This window comes from Aphelocoma coerulescens, chromosome 2 (assembly GCF_041296385.1).
Source record: "Aphelocoma coerulescens isolate FSJ_1873_10779 chromosome 2, UR_Acoe_1.0, whole genome shotgun sequence".
Lineage (NCBI taxonomy): Eukaryota > Metazoa > Chordata > Aves > Passeriformes > Corvidae > Aphelocoma > Aphelocoma coerulescens.
The window spans coordinates 71979704-71994760 of record NC_091015.1 but is presented as its reverse complement, the minus strand read 5'-3'; the positions used below and the strand labels follow the sequence as shown (position 1 = coordinate 71994760).

At 40.7% G+C, this 15057-nt stretch overlaps 1 long non-coding RNA gene across 1 annotated transcript in view; it reads left to right on the top strand.

Moving 5' to 3' along the window:
* Window positions 1–10680, top strand: part of LOC138105774 (uncharacterized) — a 43838-nt gene extending 33158 nt beyond the window's left edge. The window contains exon 3 of the long non-coding RNA XR_011148680.1: window positions 9234–10680. This is a non-coding gene — a long non-coding RNA (uncharacterized lncRNA). The remainder of the gene's footprint in view (window positions 1–9233) is intronic.
* Window positions 10681–15057: the final 4377 nt, after the last annotated feature.

Sequence of the window (15057 nt, the reverse complement as noted above, 5' to 3'; positions counted from 1 at the left end):
TGCCCTCAGAGGTCTTGTCCTGCCTCTGGCTGCCTGGTCATGAGGGTAGGGACTCCTGAGCTTTATCTACCAGATTTACACAAGTGTCTCAGATATCCAATGATGCATGAGTGGCATTAGATGCCAGTATCTCAGCTGCTGAATACCAGCCTTGGATGAACTGCTTAGTAACATGATTGAAGGCAGTCTGCAAAGAAGGCATTCAAGACACTGAATTCTGGGCAAAAATATCAGTGGAAGCAGCACTTCAGGTGTCTGGCAGCAGGTGTGCTCGCTGTAAATGCTGTAGGGTCACTGTGATTTTACTGTTCAGTATTTCTGTGCATTCTGTTACTTGTAGTGAGCTCATAGGTACCAACAGTCCCTTTATATGGGATATGAGTTGTTGGTGCCTGCCCGAGGTGCAGCCCGACCCCGGGACTGCCCAGGCATGTCCGGACTTGTCTCTGCCATGTGCTCTGAATCCCCTTTGTTCCATGGGCGGGTAGAACTTGAAAGTAGCACGGACTCCCCCGAAACAGAGTCCAATTGGCTGGTTACCGTGGGTCCACCCCCTGCTCTCCCTGTTCCCCTCCCCCAAATAAAGGCGGCTGATCACAGCTGCCCCGTCCCATCTGCTCCTGCTTCCCCTTCCGTAGACTGGTTCTTTCGTCCCTCTCGGGACGGGAGGAATAAAGAAAATGGGAATACAGTCACGGAGTGAGGGGCTGTATTTCTACCTCTTTGCTTCTGCTTGTGACGATAGCCAAACAGCTATCACTTGCCGCGTATCGGAGCCGCTGAACTGCTGGATCGCCCGTGCCATCTCTCCTGGCAGCTCGGGGCATTCCTGGGCATAGAACAGTGAGTCGGCCAACTGAGTGAGCAGTGAACTCTCGTCAGTTGGCACCCCGTCAATGAGTTATTTGCTCCATCCATGGGGCATCTAACAGCATTATTAAAACAACCATCTATTTGCCAGGCCGCTTCAAGTCCAGAAGCAGTTTAAGCTATTTTCGTATGGTCTGAAACACAAACTAATACAGTGCACCAGAGAAAAGCAAGGCAGAGTTTGCATTGCAGTCCAGGAGCTGAGGTGCTGGGCAGTGCGGTGCAGGGCTATGGCACTCTCCAGAAAAGAGGTCTTGGTACAGTGAATTCCTCATTTACTGAAGTAATGACCTTCCAATAGCACAAAACCACTTAAGATTTGGAATATTTCAAATAGGAGGACTAATAAATTATTGTAGTTTAATGAAAGTAAAGCAAAAAATGAAAGTAAAAAAAACCCCTGTAAAATAGCACACTGAACCAAAATAATCTTTTATCAAAAGAGAAGCAAACAGCTCAGAAATGAGTTTACATTAGCTGTAGTCATCCAGTAATCCTTTGCAGTGTCCTGAGGCCACTTATTGCTATGCCGTGGCGCTGTGGCTTCTGTGCCCTAGTGCGAGGTGCTGTGATCTTCCAAAAGCGTCTCTGGCGAAGCCGCTCGGCAGGACCAGCTACACACTCACACGTGCACGCACAAACGCACCGACAGCTCCAGTAATATGGATCGACAGCAAAGAGCCAGGAGGGGTGTCTGCGTGGAGTTCCGCAGACGAAGGTTTATTGCAGCCACACTGCAAAGGGGTCAAGGGACAAAGACAAAAGACAAGGCAGGGTCCAGGTTTAAGTACGGGAGTCGGGCAAGCACCAGGGACCAATGAGCTGAGGGCACTGGGCGATACAAAGGTGGGACTAGGGAATGGGAGCCAATGGGGAAGCTCTTGGGCAGTGGCAATAGGCAAGGGCCAATGGGGGGAACCTGGAGTGGAGATCTTTCTATGGCATGGGACATATAAGGTAGCAGGGGGGCGGAGAGGCCAGCGGCCAACCAGGAAGGCAGAACTGGGGTACATTAACGTAACAACACAAAGCAGCCTGGGAGAAGCTTCTTCTCTTACCCTAACCTGGGGTTCTCTCATCTTAGGGACTGTCTCACCAGAGGCCTGCCTTTCTGCCTTGTACTGCAGGCTAACCAGCTACTGCAGCCACTTTGAATGTTGCTTGCCCTAAAACTCATGACTGAGGCTTTTAAAATTTCTCAAGCAGTAATGTATTTGTAAGTTCAAATTTAGGGAAAGCTTCTGCTGCCCGTCTTTGTGGAGAAGCAATCAGGTGTTTGCCCCTTCTGATAGAAGGCACTTTACCTATTACCTCTGAAGAATAACCAAAGCCCTTGGTCACTAAATGCCACCTGCTCCTGGTGTGCAAGAAAATAGCGTGTGTAGCACTCAGCCACTGTGCCTTGCACGCAGGATCGGGTTCTCATTGCTTTTAAGCGCTAGAAAATTCCTGAGTGGCTGTTTCTGCCAGGCAGACTTGCCACTGCTCTAGTGCAAAAAGGGCTTGTCCTGGATGTAATTAGCTGCCTGTTACGGCCTCAGACAGAAGGGAACTCCTTCCTTGACTATAAACACAGTGAAAACAACTCCTTTGCAGTAGAGAGAATGCAAAACAGAGTCATGCTCTGCCAAACCACCACTGCTGTAAAGTCCAGATTGTTGCATAAATGGCAGTAAATCCTGGGCTGCTCCAAATGTCTTTGAGGCTATCCTAGTTCAGGATCTAGCTACAGACAATCCCTCCCTTTCCCACCCCTTTGGTCACTGAGCAGAGCCCGGCTGAGGACTGATGTCTCTTCGTTTGGGCACTTACGCAGTTGAAATTGATGTTTGCTTGGAAATAACAAGCAATTTTTAACTTAAATATGCTGCTGAAACTACAGAAAGGTTTCTGTATGCAGGAAAGGCACTGGGGAATGGGGTCTGGTTTTCAGTTTGGAAAGGAACAAGTGGGCTGCCCTGCTCCGATCACATCTCTTAAACAGAAAGTGTGGGAGTGTGCTCCTACTCCTCTCTCTCCCTCTCCCTTTTTTCCTCCCTCTCCCTCTCCCTCTTCCTCTTCCTCTTTTGTATTGGATTTTTTATTTATTTTTTATTATTTTATTCTATTTCTGACAAGGTGTTAACTGATCTGATTCACCCACGCTGCTGGACTCTGCTTCAGGTCACAAGTGGGCTGCAGGATTTTTGGGAGCACTTCTCATACAGTTGGGGGCGTTCCAAAATCATCCTGTGCCAAGTGGAAAATGAAGCTGTCATCAGTCCAGGGTCAGCTCAGCATAAGGGCAGAAGAGCTCCTTTCTCTTGCTCTATTTCCTTTTATTCTGTGGTCCGTTTTTATTGCTGAAGAAAGTTTTCAAGGGTAGTGAAACCCTCATGCAGCACCTCTTGGCTCTGGATCTCAAATCTGTAAAGGAAAATTCTTATATATATGTGTTTGGCTTGAATTTATTCCTTCAAGGAAAGACAATTATTAGCTTCTTGTTGGTGATTTCACCTGCACAAATTCTCTGGTGGTCACAGACCTTTTATAGCTGAATTTTAATGGTATAAGCACCCAGATGATGTGAGAATATGTTGGGAGATCCAGCCTTTAACGAAAGAGCTGTTCAAAGCTGCTTTAGTCTTTCTTGCTTGTATTTTATTCAAAGACCATATTGGAGTAGGATGTGGTAGTCACTAGTCGGACATCAATTGTGTTGCCTTTATTTCCTAATTAGTAGTCCAGCTGTGGAAATAATTGACTTTTTTTTTTTTGGTTTGTTCATGTTTTGCGGGTTTAATCAAGGGTGTGGGGGACTGTTCCAGGTTAAACATTTGGTTTCATTTTAATTTGCTGTTGAATAAAAAGTAAAATGTTTTCAGAACCTTTTGAGACTAGAATCTTAATAATCTGTTCTGACAAAACTCAAAATGTTTTGGCTTTTAGAGAATGTTTTTGACTGTGAAAATCTGATGAGCTTGATGTGTATTTGTGAAAAACTTGGGTAATAAGAATTTATATCTTTTGGCAGTCAAAACCAGCTGAAATTCTTTCTTTAGCTCTAATTGCTCTTTTACATTATACAATACATTCAAATAAATCCATTGCCCAATGCCTTCTCTGAGAAATTGTATCAAATCTATACCTCCAACGGAATGTTTTTAAGCTTTTTCTCTCCTCCACCCTCTTTTTTTTTTTTTTTTTTTTGGTTGAACTATTTGAAAATGCAACTGCTAATATTTTCCAGGTTGGTACTAAAGCTGAAACAGCTGGTTAGAAACACTCTGCTTGTTTTTGTGTTCATCCCTGCACTCTGTTACACAAGGCAGCTTGAGCAGCCAGTAGCTGAAAGCCTGACCACTTGCTGAGATCCATCTTTCATTTATTTTATCTCCTTGCCCGCGTTTACGTCTGGTGACGTGGTAGGCTGAAGAAAGAAAGTTGAGAAGGTCAGTCTATTGTGTTGCCTTTGGAGCCTGTGTGTTTGCCCTTCCTGAGTCTGTTTATTCTCTGAATCATTTGACACGCTGCACGTTCTGCTCTGACCTTCAGCCTATTGCTAACTCCAGTGCCTTGCCTCAAGGCCACAGTTCTGCAATGCAAGGAACAGACTCTGGGGTGTCTCATCCCAGATTAAAATGCCCATGACTCAAAGCTTCCCTCCAGTTTAACCTCACATTACTGAATCAAAGTTGCTCAAAAACTTTTTCCAGCTGAACTGCATTCTGGGAAAATTCATGGTCCTCTTGCCTTGCGCCCCTACCAGCATCTGATTAAACCTGAACTGGTTACATCAGTGGAAAATGTGACAAGGCAGTCAGCCCTTGTTGTGGTCAGTTCCACTCAGAGCTGGACCTGGCAAAGACAGGAACAACCCACTGACCTCACTGGATTGCACATGAAGCCCCAGCTGAACTGTTACCTCCATTCCCTTTCTAAGCACAATCTCCTTAGAAAAATTCCAGTCACCACCCCTGGAAGTGTTCAAAAGACATGTGGATGTGGCACCTGGGGATATCAGCAAATTTTCAGGTGACACGAAGTTGAATGGTGAGGTTGACATACCTGATGCGATGCCAGGAACCTGGACAAACTCGAGGTTCGTGGACCACCTCTTCTCTAAGGAAAAGCTGAGAAAATTGGGATTTTTCAGCCCACAAAAGGCTTCAGGGTGGCCTACTTGTGGCTGTCTAGTAACTGAAGGGAGCCTACAAGAAAGATGGAACTTCTACAAGGGCATGTAGTGACAGGACAAGGAGAATGGCTTCAAACTGAGAAAGAGTAGATTTAGATGAGATATTAGGAAGATTTTTTTTTCTGTGAGAGTGGTGAGGCACTGGAACAGAGAATTGGTGGATGCCCCATCACCGAAAGTGTTCAAGGTCAGGTTGGATGGGGCTCTGAGCAATCTGATCTAATAAAAGGTGTCTCTGTCCCTGCAGCTAGGGGGTTGGAACTGGATGGCCTGTAAGGCCCCTTCCAACCCAAACCATTCTATGACCCTATGATTCTGTGACATGGTTTAGTGGTGAACATGGTAGTTCTGGGTCAAAAGCTGGACTCAGAAGTCTCTCACAACTTTAATGATTCTATGACTCTGTGATTTAATGACTATACAATATGGCTGCAAGGGTTGAGTGCTGTAACCAAGCTCATGTATACTGGCATAGCTTTTTAAGGTGTTATTTTTGTTGGTTTCTTTCAGATATTTTATTCTGTGTCAGAGATCTGGAGTAGAGAGATTAATGTTGCTGACAGATAGGTGAAAGAAAACAGCACTCTACAGTCTATGTCTTGATTTACTAATTCTTAGAAATTAAATGGCATTGTTTCAAAATAACCTAAAATGCTATGCTATTATAGAGAGATGCTGTTTGGAGCTTTTATTGCAGAATGATCTTTTTTATTTATTTTTTATTTTTACGAGGGAACTCTGTGAAGCAAGCATTTACACATAAGAGGTGGGACAAAGGAAAACTCTCCCTGTCCATTATCTGGCCCTATTTGATTGTAGGAAAGGTGTTTATTACAGTTACACACCTTAGTCTTTTACACTGGTTAGATTTTGTTTGCTCCTGTGTTTTTCATGATTAGTAATGTCTGTTTCAACAACATCTACTGACCTGTAACTACTGTGGGGGAGTTGGGTCTTCTAGAGACATTGCATAGAAAAACTCAGAGATACATATCTTCTGAAAACCGTGAAAAGTGGTAAGGATTGAATCATAAACCCAGGAGCATATTGTATGTGACCAGTCTTATATCATGACTATTGCACTGAATTACCAGTGCCTTATTATGATAACAAAAGTGAAATAAACATATTTGAAAGGGGAAAGAAGTGAAAAAATGATGACAACAACAATATTTGTAAGTAGGCAAATGCTGTTGTCTCAGAAATCTTTCGTGTCCTGTCCTAGTATGGTAGGGTATTTTTTCATCTTCCCATCTGTGGAAATGCAAGCCAATATTGAAGAGAAATACTTACAAGAGCATTAGCAAGGAGAACAAATAAATCATGTAATCTTTTGATTCAACCAGGCTTTAATTTTGCACATTTATATCATAATTTGCTATGTTTTCCTTTTATATTTACAACTGGAAATGAACCTAAATGTCACGGGTTTCTAGTAACTGTGTGGGACTTCAGACTTGCTAGAATCTAGTCATTCATGAGCCTTTCCCTTGCAGGTTTGCTTGTTCCTGTGCCATGCTCCATCCTCTGCTCCTGAGGTGCCTCTCCTCTGAAGCAGAGAGTGAGTGCTGTGGGAATGGAGCTGAACTCATGCCATTTTTATTACAGGGTAGAGAGAGCTCCTTCCCGGGCAGCTGGCAGGAGGAGCACTGTGGGAGTGCCATCTGTTTCAGCACTGCCTGCTAGAATTCTCCCATTGCTTGATGTGCCATTGCTATCTAATCAAGACAAGGAAGTGGTTAATGTTAAAGGGGCTGTCGTGGAAAACACTTTCTCCAACCTGAAGAGCTGTCAGAAGCTGTAGCCATGACTATTCTTCAGCTGCTGGTCCTCTTGGTGTTTTTTTCCACACCTCCTTTTTGAAAGACTTTGCTGCCTGACTGATCTATGAACCACCGTGTCTAACTACAGATCCATATGCTCAGAGAAACTGTTGTGCAACACTTTAGATAGACACTGAAAGCATAAGATAATCTCCTCTTATTTTTTTTTAAGCTTTGTAACAGCTTCCTGAGGTATACACAGGAACTGATTACCTCATGCAAAGGCAAATGTGAACTCCCTCCCCCATCTCCCATAAATAATCTTCCACACAACTGTAGACACTGACATATTTATCTCTTGGCCCCAAAGGCTGAGGTCTTTGGCAGCAGCTAGGAGTGAAAACATTGAAAGATGCAGAGTTCCTTTCCACCTCTTCCCCAGTTTACAAGGACTCATTTGGCTGCAGGCCACTGAGTGATGCTGAGCACACCCTGAAGGCAATTAGTTCTTTCATACGAGTGAACTGCAGTTGTATGGGCACACAGTAAATTCATTATTTTACTGTCTTCTCCAGGCTGTAGAGGCCCCAGTTTGTGTTTAGTGTTAGTCATAGCATTAGCATTAAAGTTTAGTATATAGTTATTGTTTGTTAGTTTAATCTAGAAATGTGCTCCAGAAAAGTCAGCTCATCTGAGGCAGTAGAATGTCTAAACCAGGAGACTTCCTTGGTCTCTGCAGCAGGGAAAAGACTACATGGCAAAGTAGGGATGGTTGTCTAGACATCCTTATAATAACCTGGATGTGAGGCTGAAAGTCAGCCTTTCCAACAGATCAATTCTTTCAATGTGTGGAAGTGGCACCACCTGCAAAATCATCAACGGTGATCAATACTTTTTTTGCAGCCTTGCATGCTAAAGAAATCAGAATATAACCACTACTGGGAGTGCAGCATCTGTTAATTCTTAATATGTTAATCGCTTAAAGTTGATATGTCTCCAGTTGCCAAACAACTTAAGGGAGATCTTCTGTGTGATGACGTAGCATAACCTGGCACGATGATGGCAGTGTGGCTGCCATTGGCTCATTACTGCTTTACAATCAATTTTTGAACAATCAGATGAAAAAAGTAAATTTTAAAAATGTAGCTTCCTTTCTAAGGATTAAAACAAAGATTCTGTCACTGATTTGACTTGTTCTATTGAAATTTTGAACTATTTTTAAGTGTAAAGTACTAGCACCTGTCAGAACCTCATTAGATCCTTCTCACAACATTAAGCCTTTTCCCAAGATGCCAAGTGGGAGAACATCTGAGGCAAAATTCACTGGTTTGCTATAGTGCTTCTGATTTTCTAGAAAAGCCCCAACAACAAACCAAACAAACCCAGATCTTTTTTTTACTGTCTTGGTGACCTGCCTGCAACTCCTGTTTTCAGCTTTTTACTGTTGGAACCATAAATGTAGGCTTCCTGCATCCTTTCATGGATCTGGGCAGCAGGTGGGCAGGAAGTCATCAGTGAGGAACGGGAAACAGAAGGATTAGGAAACAGCCAAGGTCTATTCAGGGGCAATGTTAGGCACAGCTAGAAGTGCTCCCCAAAGTGAGAGAAACTTATGTCTCAGTGGAACAACATGGACAGTGCCATGGCAGTTAATGTGCTCTGCAATAAGGCTGAGTTGCCAGGAAATTCTATGCTGAAACTAGTGAAATTCTTTTTAATAGTCATGTTAACAATGGTTATCTGCCAGTGAGGCACATACATGTGTGGTGGATACATGGCATGTAACGCAGATTAGATTGGAATGAATGGTACTTTATGGTGGTGGAGCATTCTGAGGGTGTGGGATAAGGATTTTGAGAGCTGTTGCTACAGACTGCAGAATGCTCCAGGGACTTCCTTGCGAAATAAAGCAAAACAATTCTAATAAAATTTTTATTTTGTGCTTATCATCGACCCACTTACAGTAGAAACCCTCTACAGGAAAAGGTCTTGGTCCTTCTCTGCTTCTGTTTTTGTAAACAACATCACTTTTCTGTTGCTCTTAAGCTACTGTACCAAATGGTGTGAGTACAGTTGAAAGTTGCTTTCCTGTTACATACTACTAAATGTCAGAGAGTTAAAAGCATTGTAGCATCATCTAGAGGCCAGACACAAACTACAGTGCATTGTTAGTCTTTCAGTTGAGTAAAGCACACAGATGAATGTTATAAAGATAAGATTCCAAGTAGGATTTTCCAAAGAACATAAATACCAGAAAATAGGTTTCCCAATGAATTCCTTATGAGCAGAGTTACAGTGCATAAATATGTATGTACTATATATAGTAATTTTGTACAGACAAATTTGCATTTTTCTTCTGCACATGTAAATAAATAATCAAAGGTAGTAGAATAATATATAATCTAAGTTTCATCTATTTACAGATTTGATGGAGAGCTGACAAGTTAAGTGAAGAGACAAGTACATATGCCCTGTTGTGCAGCTGCAGTATGCAACATTCAATTTGGGTAACAGCTACATGACCCAAGATTCTAATTTTATTTAATATATGAAGAATAAACTTGTTTGTTTCCATTTGGCAGTTGTAAACTTTGTCTTTTTCTGAATGTATTTAATAGCCAGTGTACAAATTACCTGTTTGAGAATTTTGTGAGGAATGTCTTGCCAGAAAAGTGCAGAGGTTTGAGAAATTTATGAGAAGCATGTGCATATGTGTGGGCAGGAAGAGTGACTTTATTAAAGACAGGTAAAGGATTCAACTTCCCCTGCTATGCAATGGGACTTGGAAGATTTTACCAAGAGTAATTAGAAATTTGTTTAAAAACAAGTTTGCAAAGCCAGCCTCTCTTCATTCAAGTAGCTGAGTGCCTTGCAAATGTCAGAAAGTTATGTCATTTTCACTTTGTAGAATTGGAAACTGAGCACTTTGCTGATTTATTCAAACTGATTTGTTCAAATTGATATGGTAAACAGGCAGTGTTGAAAATGAAGCTGGTTCCCTTGTGTCTTATTCCTGTGTACAGTGAGGCCTGCTGGACCCTCTAAGAGGAAGGTTCATGTGGCCAAGCAAATTAATTGTCCACAGATGTATATGAGATTAGAAATACAGATGCAGGAGTATGGGACTGTTGTACAGATTTACTGCCCTTTAAATCCAGTGTTTCTTTCTGAGACATAATATCTTTCTCAAATCAGAAAATCTCCTGGGAAGTCAGCACTGAAGATTGTTTCATTGCGCTGGCAAAATCCTGAGAAGATGGACTTTTCCTTTTACAGTCTGAACAAACAAAACAGGCCAGCTGAGACAGTAACCAATGAGCAGTCCTCAGATATGAGGAACTCGGGAGAGCAGAGGCAGACCAGCTGAACTGCTCTCCCAAGCACTTTTTGCTCTGTGTTTTATTGCCATTTTGGTGCATATCTTTGAAAATTTCAGTGACAGAGGAGTTTCTTCTGCCTAAACCTCAGCAGTCGCTGGGCATGTCAGTGCAGGGATAGGATTTTGGTTCTTTGGGAAGCAACAGACCATATCCTCCTCTCTAAATGCACAGCTTTCATCAAAACAAATCTCCTTAGCTAACACTCTGCTTGCATCTTCCCAAAATGCAAGATTTTGGGTTCAGATTTCACATGCAAAAACATTTGGTCTGGACTTCTTTCCCAGGAGGGATCTGTGGCTTTGGCTGTATGCATGTTTGTTGAACAGCAGACAGTTTGTTTATACCTTTTGTGATCTTAGTTTGCCTAAACTATCCTGTCTCAAGTATTCATAGAGAGTCTCTGAAAACACTCGAATCCAGCAAACTGAGATTATTAAACAAATAGCCATAGTTAAACTGTGGAGTTCAGGAGCCTGAGTTTGGGAAAGACGAAGAGCTTGTTATATATAATTACATCTATTTATACTTTAAATGAAACATGGAAGTCTTCAGATATTCATGTTTAATCAGGTGTGTAAATACATTGAATTAAATAAAAACTTGCTTAGGATTCTTCTTTAACACATGGTCTATTTTTTTTTTTTTTGCATGTGGAATGATAGCACATTAAAAGAACAGTTTATTTTACAGATATTTCTCCATATGTAGGGTTAATATGAGTACCTTATGAAGTAAAATTAGGAGTAGAAATTAGATTCTAAAATTAGCATTTCACTGATTTTATCCCATATCTTTTTCTTTCCTTGGGACATTCCCCTGGAAAATTCCATAATTAACCCTTTGCCATTTCAAATTAGATTTTCTACTAACGAGAACAACATTAAATTAAAACAATTAAAATGATAAAGCTCATCCAATAATACTTTCTAGACTAAGAATAGTAAAAGATAGTACAGAGAAGCTAAGCAATTAAAAATGTATGTGCATTGGAACTAAAGTAGTAAGAAATACAAAGAGAACTGAAAACAACTGTTGTTGGTTCACATACACATGCATATGTATGTGAATTATTGCTTTCAAACTTAAGTGAGGTCTATTGGTTTGAATTCTTTAACCAACTGTTATGAAACCTCTATGTGGAAAAAATAGATGGTTTCTTATTTTGTACTTCCCCTATCACCTTTCCATTGGAGATGAACTGTGATTAGATCCTGGAGTAAAATCCTGGTATTTATCTGTGAGGGCACTTTGAGCTTGTTTTTATGATGGCCTTAATCCCACGGTGGTGCAATCAGCTTGATCTTTGTGGAAATTATTGATTTGTATCTTAAATTTCTACTCTGACAGTTTTGAGAAGATGGATGCAGGATTTTGGACTCGTTGAGATTTCTGTGAAGAAAGATGCTGGAACCCCATTGGCAGTTGGTTTTAATCACAAATTTAAAATTACAGCTGTATATTATTTAGACGACTTATAGTTCCGGAAATGCCTGAAGCACTGCTCAGGTTCAAGGGTTTCCTCTTGCTGGTTCCCTCTTGTGGGTTTCCTCATTAGCAGCTCCACGAATGAGTCATTAATGGTGTCTAAAATTTTGATCTTAGCACCAGGCCACAATGTGACTTTTCCTCCGTCTGCACAGTCCTTTTTGATGGGCCCTAATAAATATTTTTTCTGCCACCCCAATGCATCTTGTATCTATCGAAGTCAGTAACATCATCCCAGTGGGTGGTAGAAGGATTCTTGGCTATTTGAACTAAAAGTTTGGATTAATAATATGTTTATATACAAATATTTTTGTAGTTTTAAAAATAAATGAGAAAAGGAGAGAAGCATGCACATGCACACACAAACACATGCACATTCATGCCCACACATGTACAAAGGAAATACAGGGTTATACATTCTGTACCTCAGAGTGCAGTTTGTTGCAGAGTACAGTAATGGGGTACATTCTTAGAAAAGAACTGACTTCAAGTTCAGTGAATGGCAGGGGCACTGGAACTAAAGGATCTTTAAGATTTCTTCTAGCCCAAACCATCCTATGATTGTATGAATGTGAAATCACTGAAAAAGTGCTTTTCTCTTTTAGCAATTAAACTCTAGTCAGCTGATGACTTTCCTTAGACTTTTCTGATTTTATTCTACAATATCAATGCCAGACATTATCACTGTGTGATGTAACACATTACTGATGAGATAAAAGCAAAGACTACCAGAGACAAGGACAGCAGCCTTCCAGAATAGAATTGGAAACTCTCACTCTCAGTCCCTGCTGGCTTAAATGACTATTACATTTTTATTTACCTACTGTAATATTTTTAGCCATCTCATTTTTGAATACTATGAAATCTTACTTCTCTACCGTCCCCTAGGGTATTTCTCTTTGCAGAAAGTCATTCTGTAGTTTGACCACTTCAAATCCTACATGAGTTTACCTAGACTGTGACTTCCTGGAGATGTTAATAATACTGGGAGGTCCTTGAATAGATATGTATTTTGGTGAGTTTTTCTTAATATTAATGTAAAAGGTGGTGCTGAAACCTTCTTTAGGACGTCATTATCCAACAGGCTAGAACTGTAGAACATGTAAATATATATATTAGTTCAGAAAAAACTTTCCAATGTTGTTAAAACAATTAGATTAATATAGAACAACTGTAACATTGATGTGTAGAATGGCATTGATTCAAAAATGCTGTGCCAGACCTTAGATGGTTATAAATAATATTCCCTTCTATACACACACATACACAGAAAAAAAAAAAAAAAAAGAAAAAGAGAAAAAAGAGTTCCAATCATTGGAGTATTTGGTTAAACAGCACAGACATATGCTACTGTACTTAGGGTGTTCTGAACTCAAAGGACACATAAAACATTTTGAGTCTTGGGAACCTTTTCAGAAAAAAAAATAAATTGCTTCAAATTGAGAGCTTAGCATTTCTATGTTTTCATCTTATTTTCTAGACATTTTAGTTTTAGAAGTCCCCGCTTCCCTTGTAGTGTAACTCTGCTGTCTCCAGCTAAAAGTCCTTATGCAAGAAATGACTGTCCTGCTATCTAAAGTCCCTATGCAACAAGTTCAGTATAAATATTTCTCTTGCTGTGCTTTATGAGCAATAAAACTTGGCTGATGAGGCTATAAGCCAATCTTTAACTAAAATACATTTTCCCTTTGGGCATGGTTGCTTACTGGTAGCTGCTAACAAATGGCCAAAAAGATACATGCAGCTAAGTCTAAGTGAATATGAAATTGGAAACATTTTAAAATTTTCCTGGTTCTTCCCCTCTTTTTTTTTTTCCTCCTAGACTTTAAGTCCTTTAAACACCATGTGGGCTGTGTATAACATACGTGAGCGTTGGTAACACTCCACACCATGCACCCGTCATGGTGCCTCTAGCAAACAGGGAGAAGAAAATACAAAAGAGTGTGTGTAGTTGTGGTTTAACCTCAGCCATCAACCAAATACCACCACGTTTTCACTCGCCCACCAACTGGATTGGGGTGAGAATCAGAAGGGTAAAAGTTGGAAAACTCGTGGGTTGAGATAAAGACAGTTTAATAGGGAAAAGAAAAGCCACGAACACAAGCAAAGCAAAACAAGGCATTAATTCACTGTTTCCCATGGGCAGGCAGGTGTTCAGCCATCCTAGGAGAGCAGGGCCCCATCATGTGTAATGGTTACTTGGGATGACAAACACCATCACTCCAAATGTCCCCCTCTTTCTCCTTCTTTCCCCCACTTTACATGATAAGCATCGTGTCATGTGGTCTGGGATATCCCTCTGGTCGTTTGGGGCCACCTGTCCTGGCTGTGTCTTCTCCCAGCCTCCCAAGCACCCCCACATTCCTTGCCAGAGTGTCAGTATGAAAAGCAGAAAAGGCCTTGGCTCTGTGCAAGCCCTGCTCAGCAATAACAAAAACATCTCTGTTAACAAAAACTACTCTGTTATTACCAGTGTGTTCAGCACAAATCCAGAGCATATCCCCCTACCAGCCACTGTGAAGAAATTTAACTCTATCGCAGCCAAAACCAGCACAGTAGATTATTTGAATGACTGTGGTTCCGAATAGAGACTTGCACCTCATGAAGGTGTTACTTGTGCTAAAAGGTGCTTGATGGTTGTGATCAATATTTGTAGGTATTGTCTTAAATAATGGTGCTTGTTTGCTTAAGCACAGTCTGTGTTTTGGACTTTGAAGAAAAAAAAATCAAAATGTTAGGTATTTCAACAGAAAGTTTTAGATATGGGTGTTGTTTAGGGATGTATCTTCCATTCCTTGTGACTGAAGAATTCAACAGCACTATTACCCATGAGAGCAGAAGTGGAAAGTTTTATCATAGTAGCACAGTACCAGGGAGCAAGACTAATGCTATGAAGGATCCATCATATTACTCCTAAAGAGCACCTGTGTAGAGGTGGTCTAACTTTTTAAATGGTACGTATAATTGAGATAAATGGATGAACTCATACTGTCTGTTAAATGTCAGTAATGTGTAACAAAGTAAAAAGAATCAAAATCTCAGCATACATCCATTCCTTTATGACAAATTCTGAGTTAATAGAGAGTGAAATAGCACAGAAAAACTAGATTTTGTCTTATGGTAGAATAGCAAAACATGAAGAATTAAACTGTGATTTTTGTAAGTGGCTAAACCTGACCAATATTATGTTTTGCAATATCTAGATGCTGAAATAGAGGCTTGTTAATATTTAAGATAAAATACATTTATTAGAATAATTTTTCAGCTGAAGATTCTAGGACAAAAATAAAAGTGAAAGAGAATGGAACCAAAACAGTTAAATACATGAGTTGGATCCTGCAATGGAAAACTACATAAAAACAGGGTCCTATTCTTATTGCTA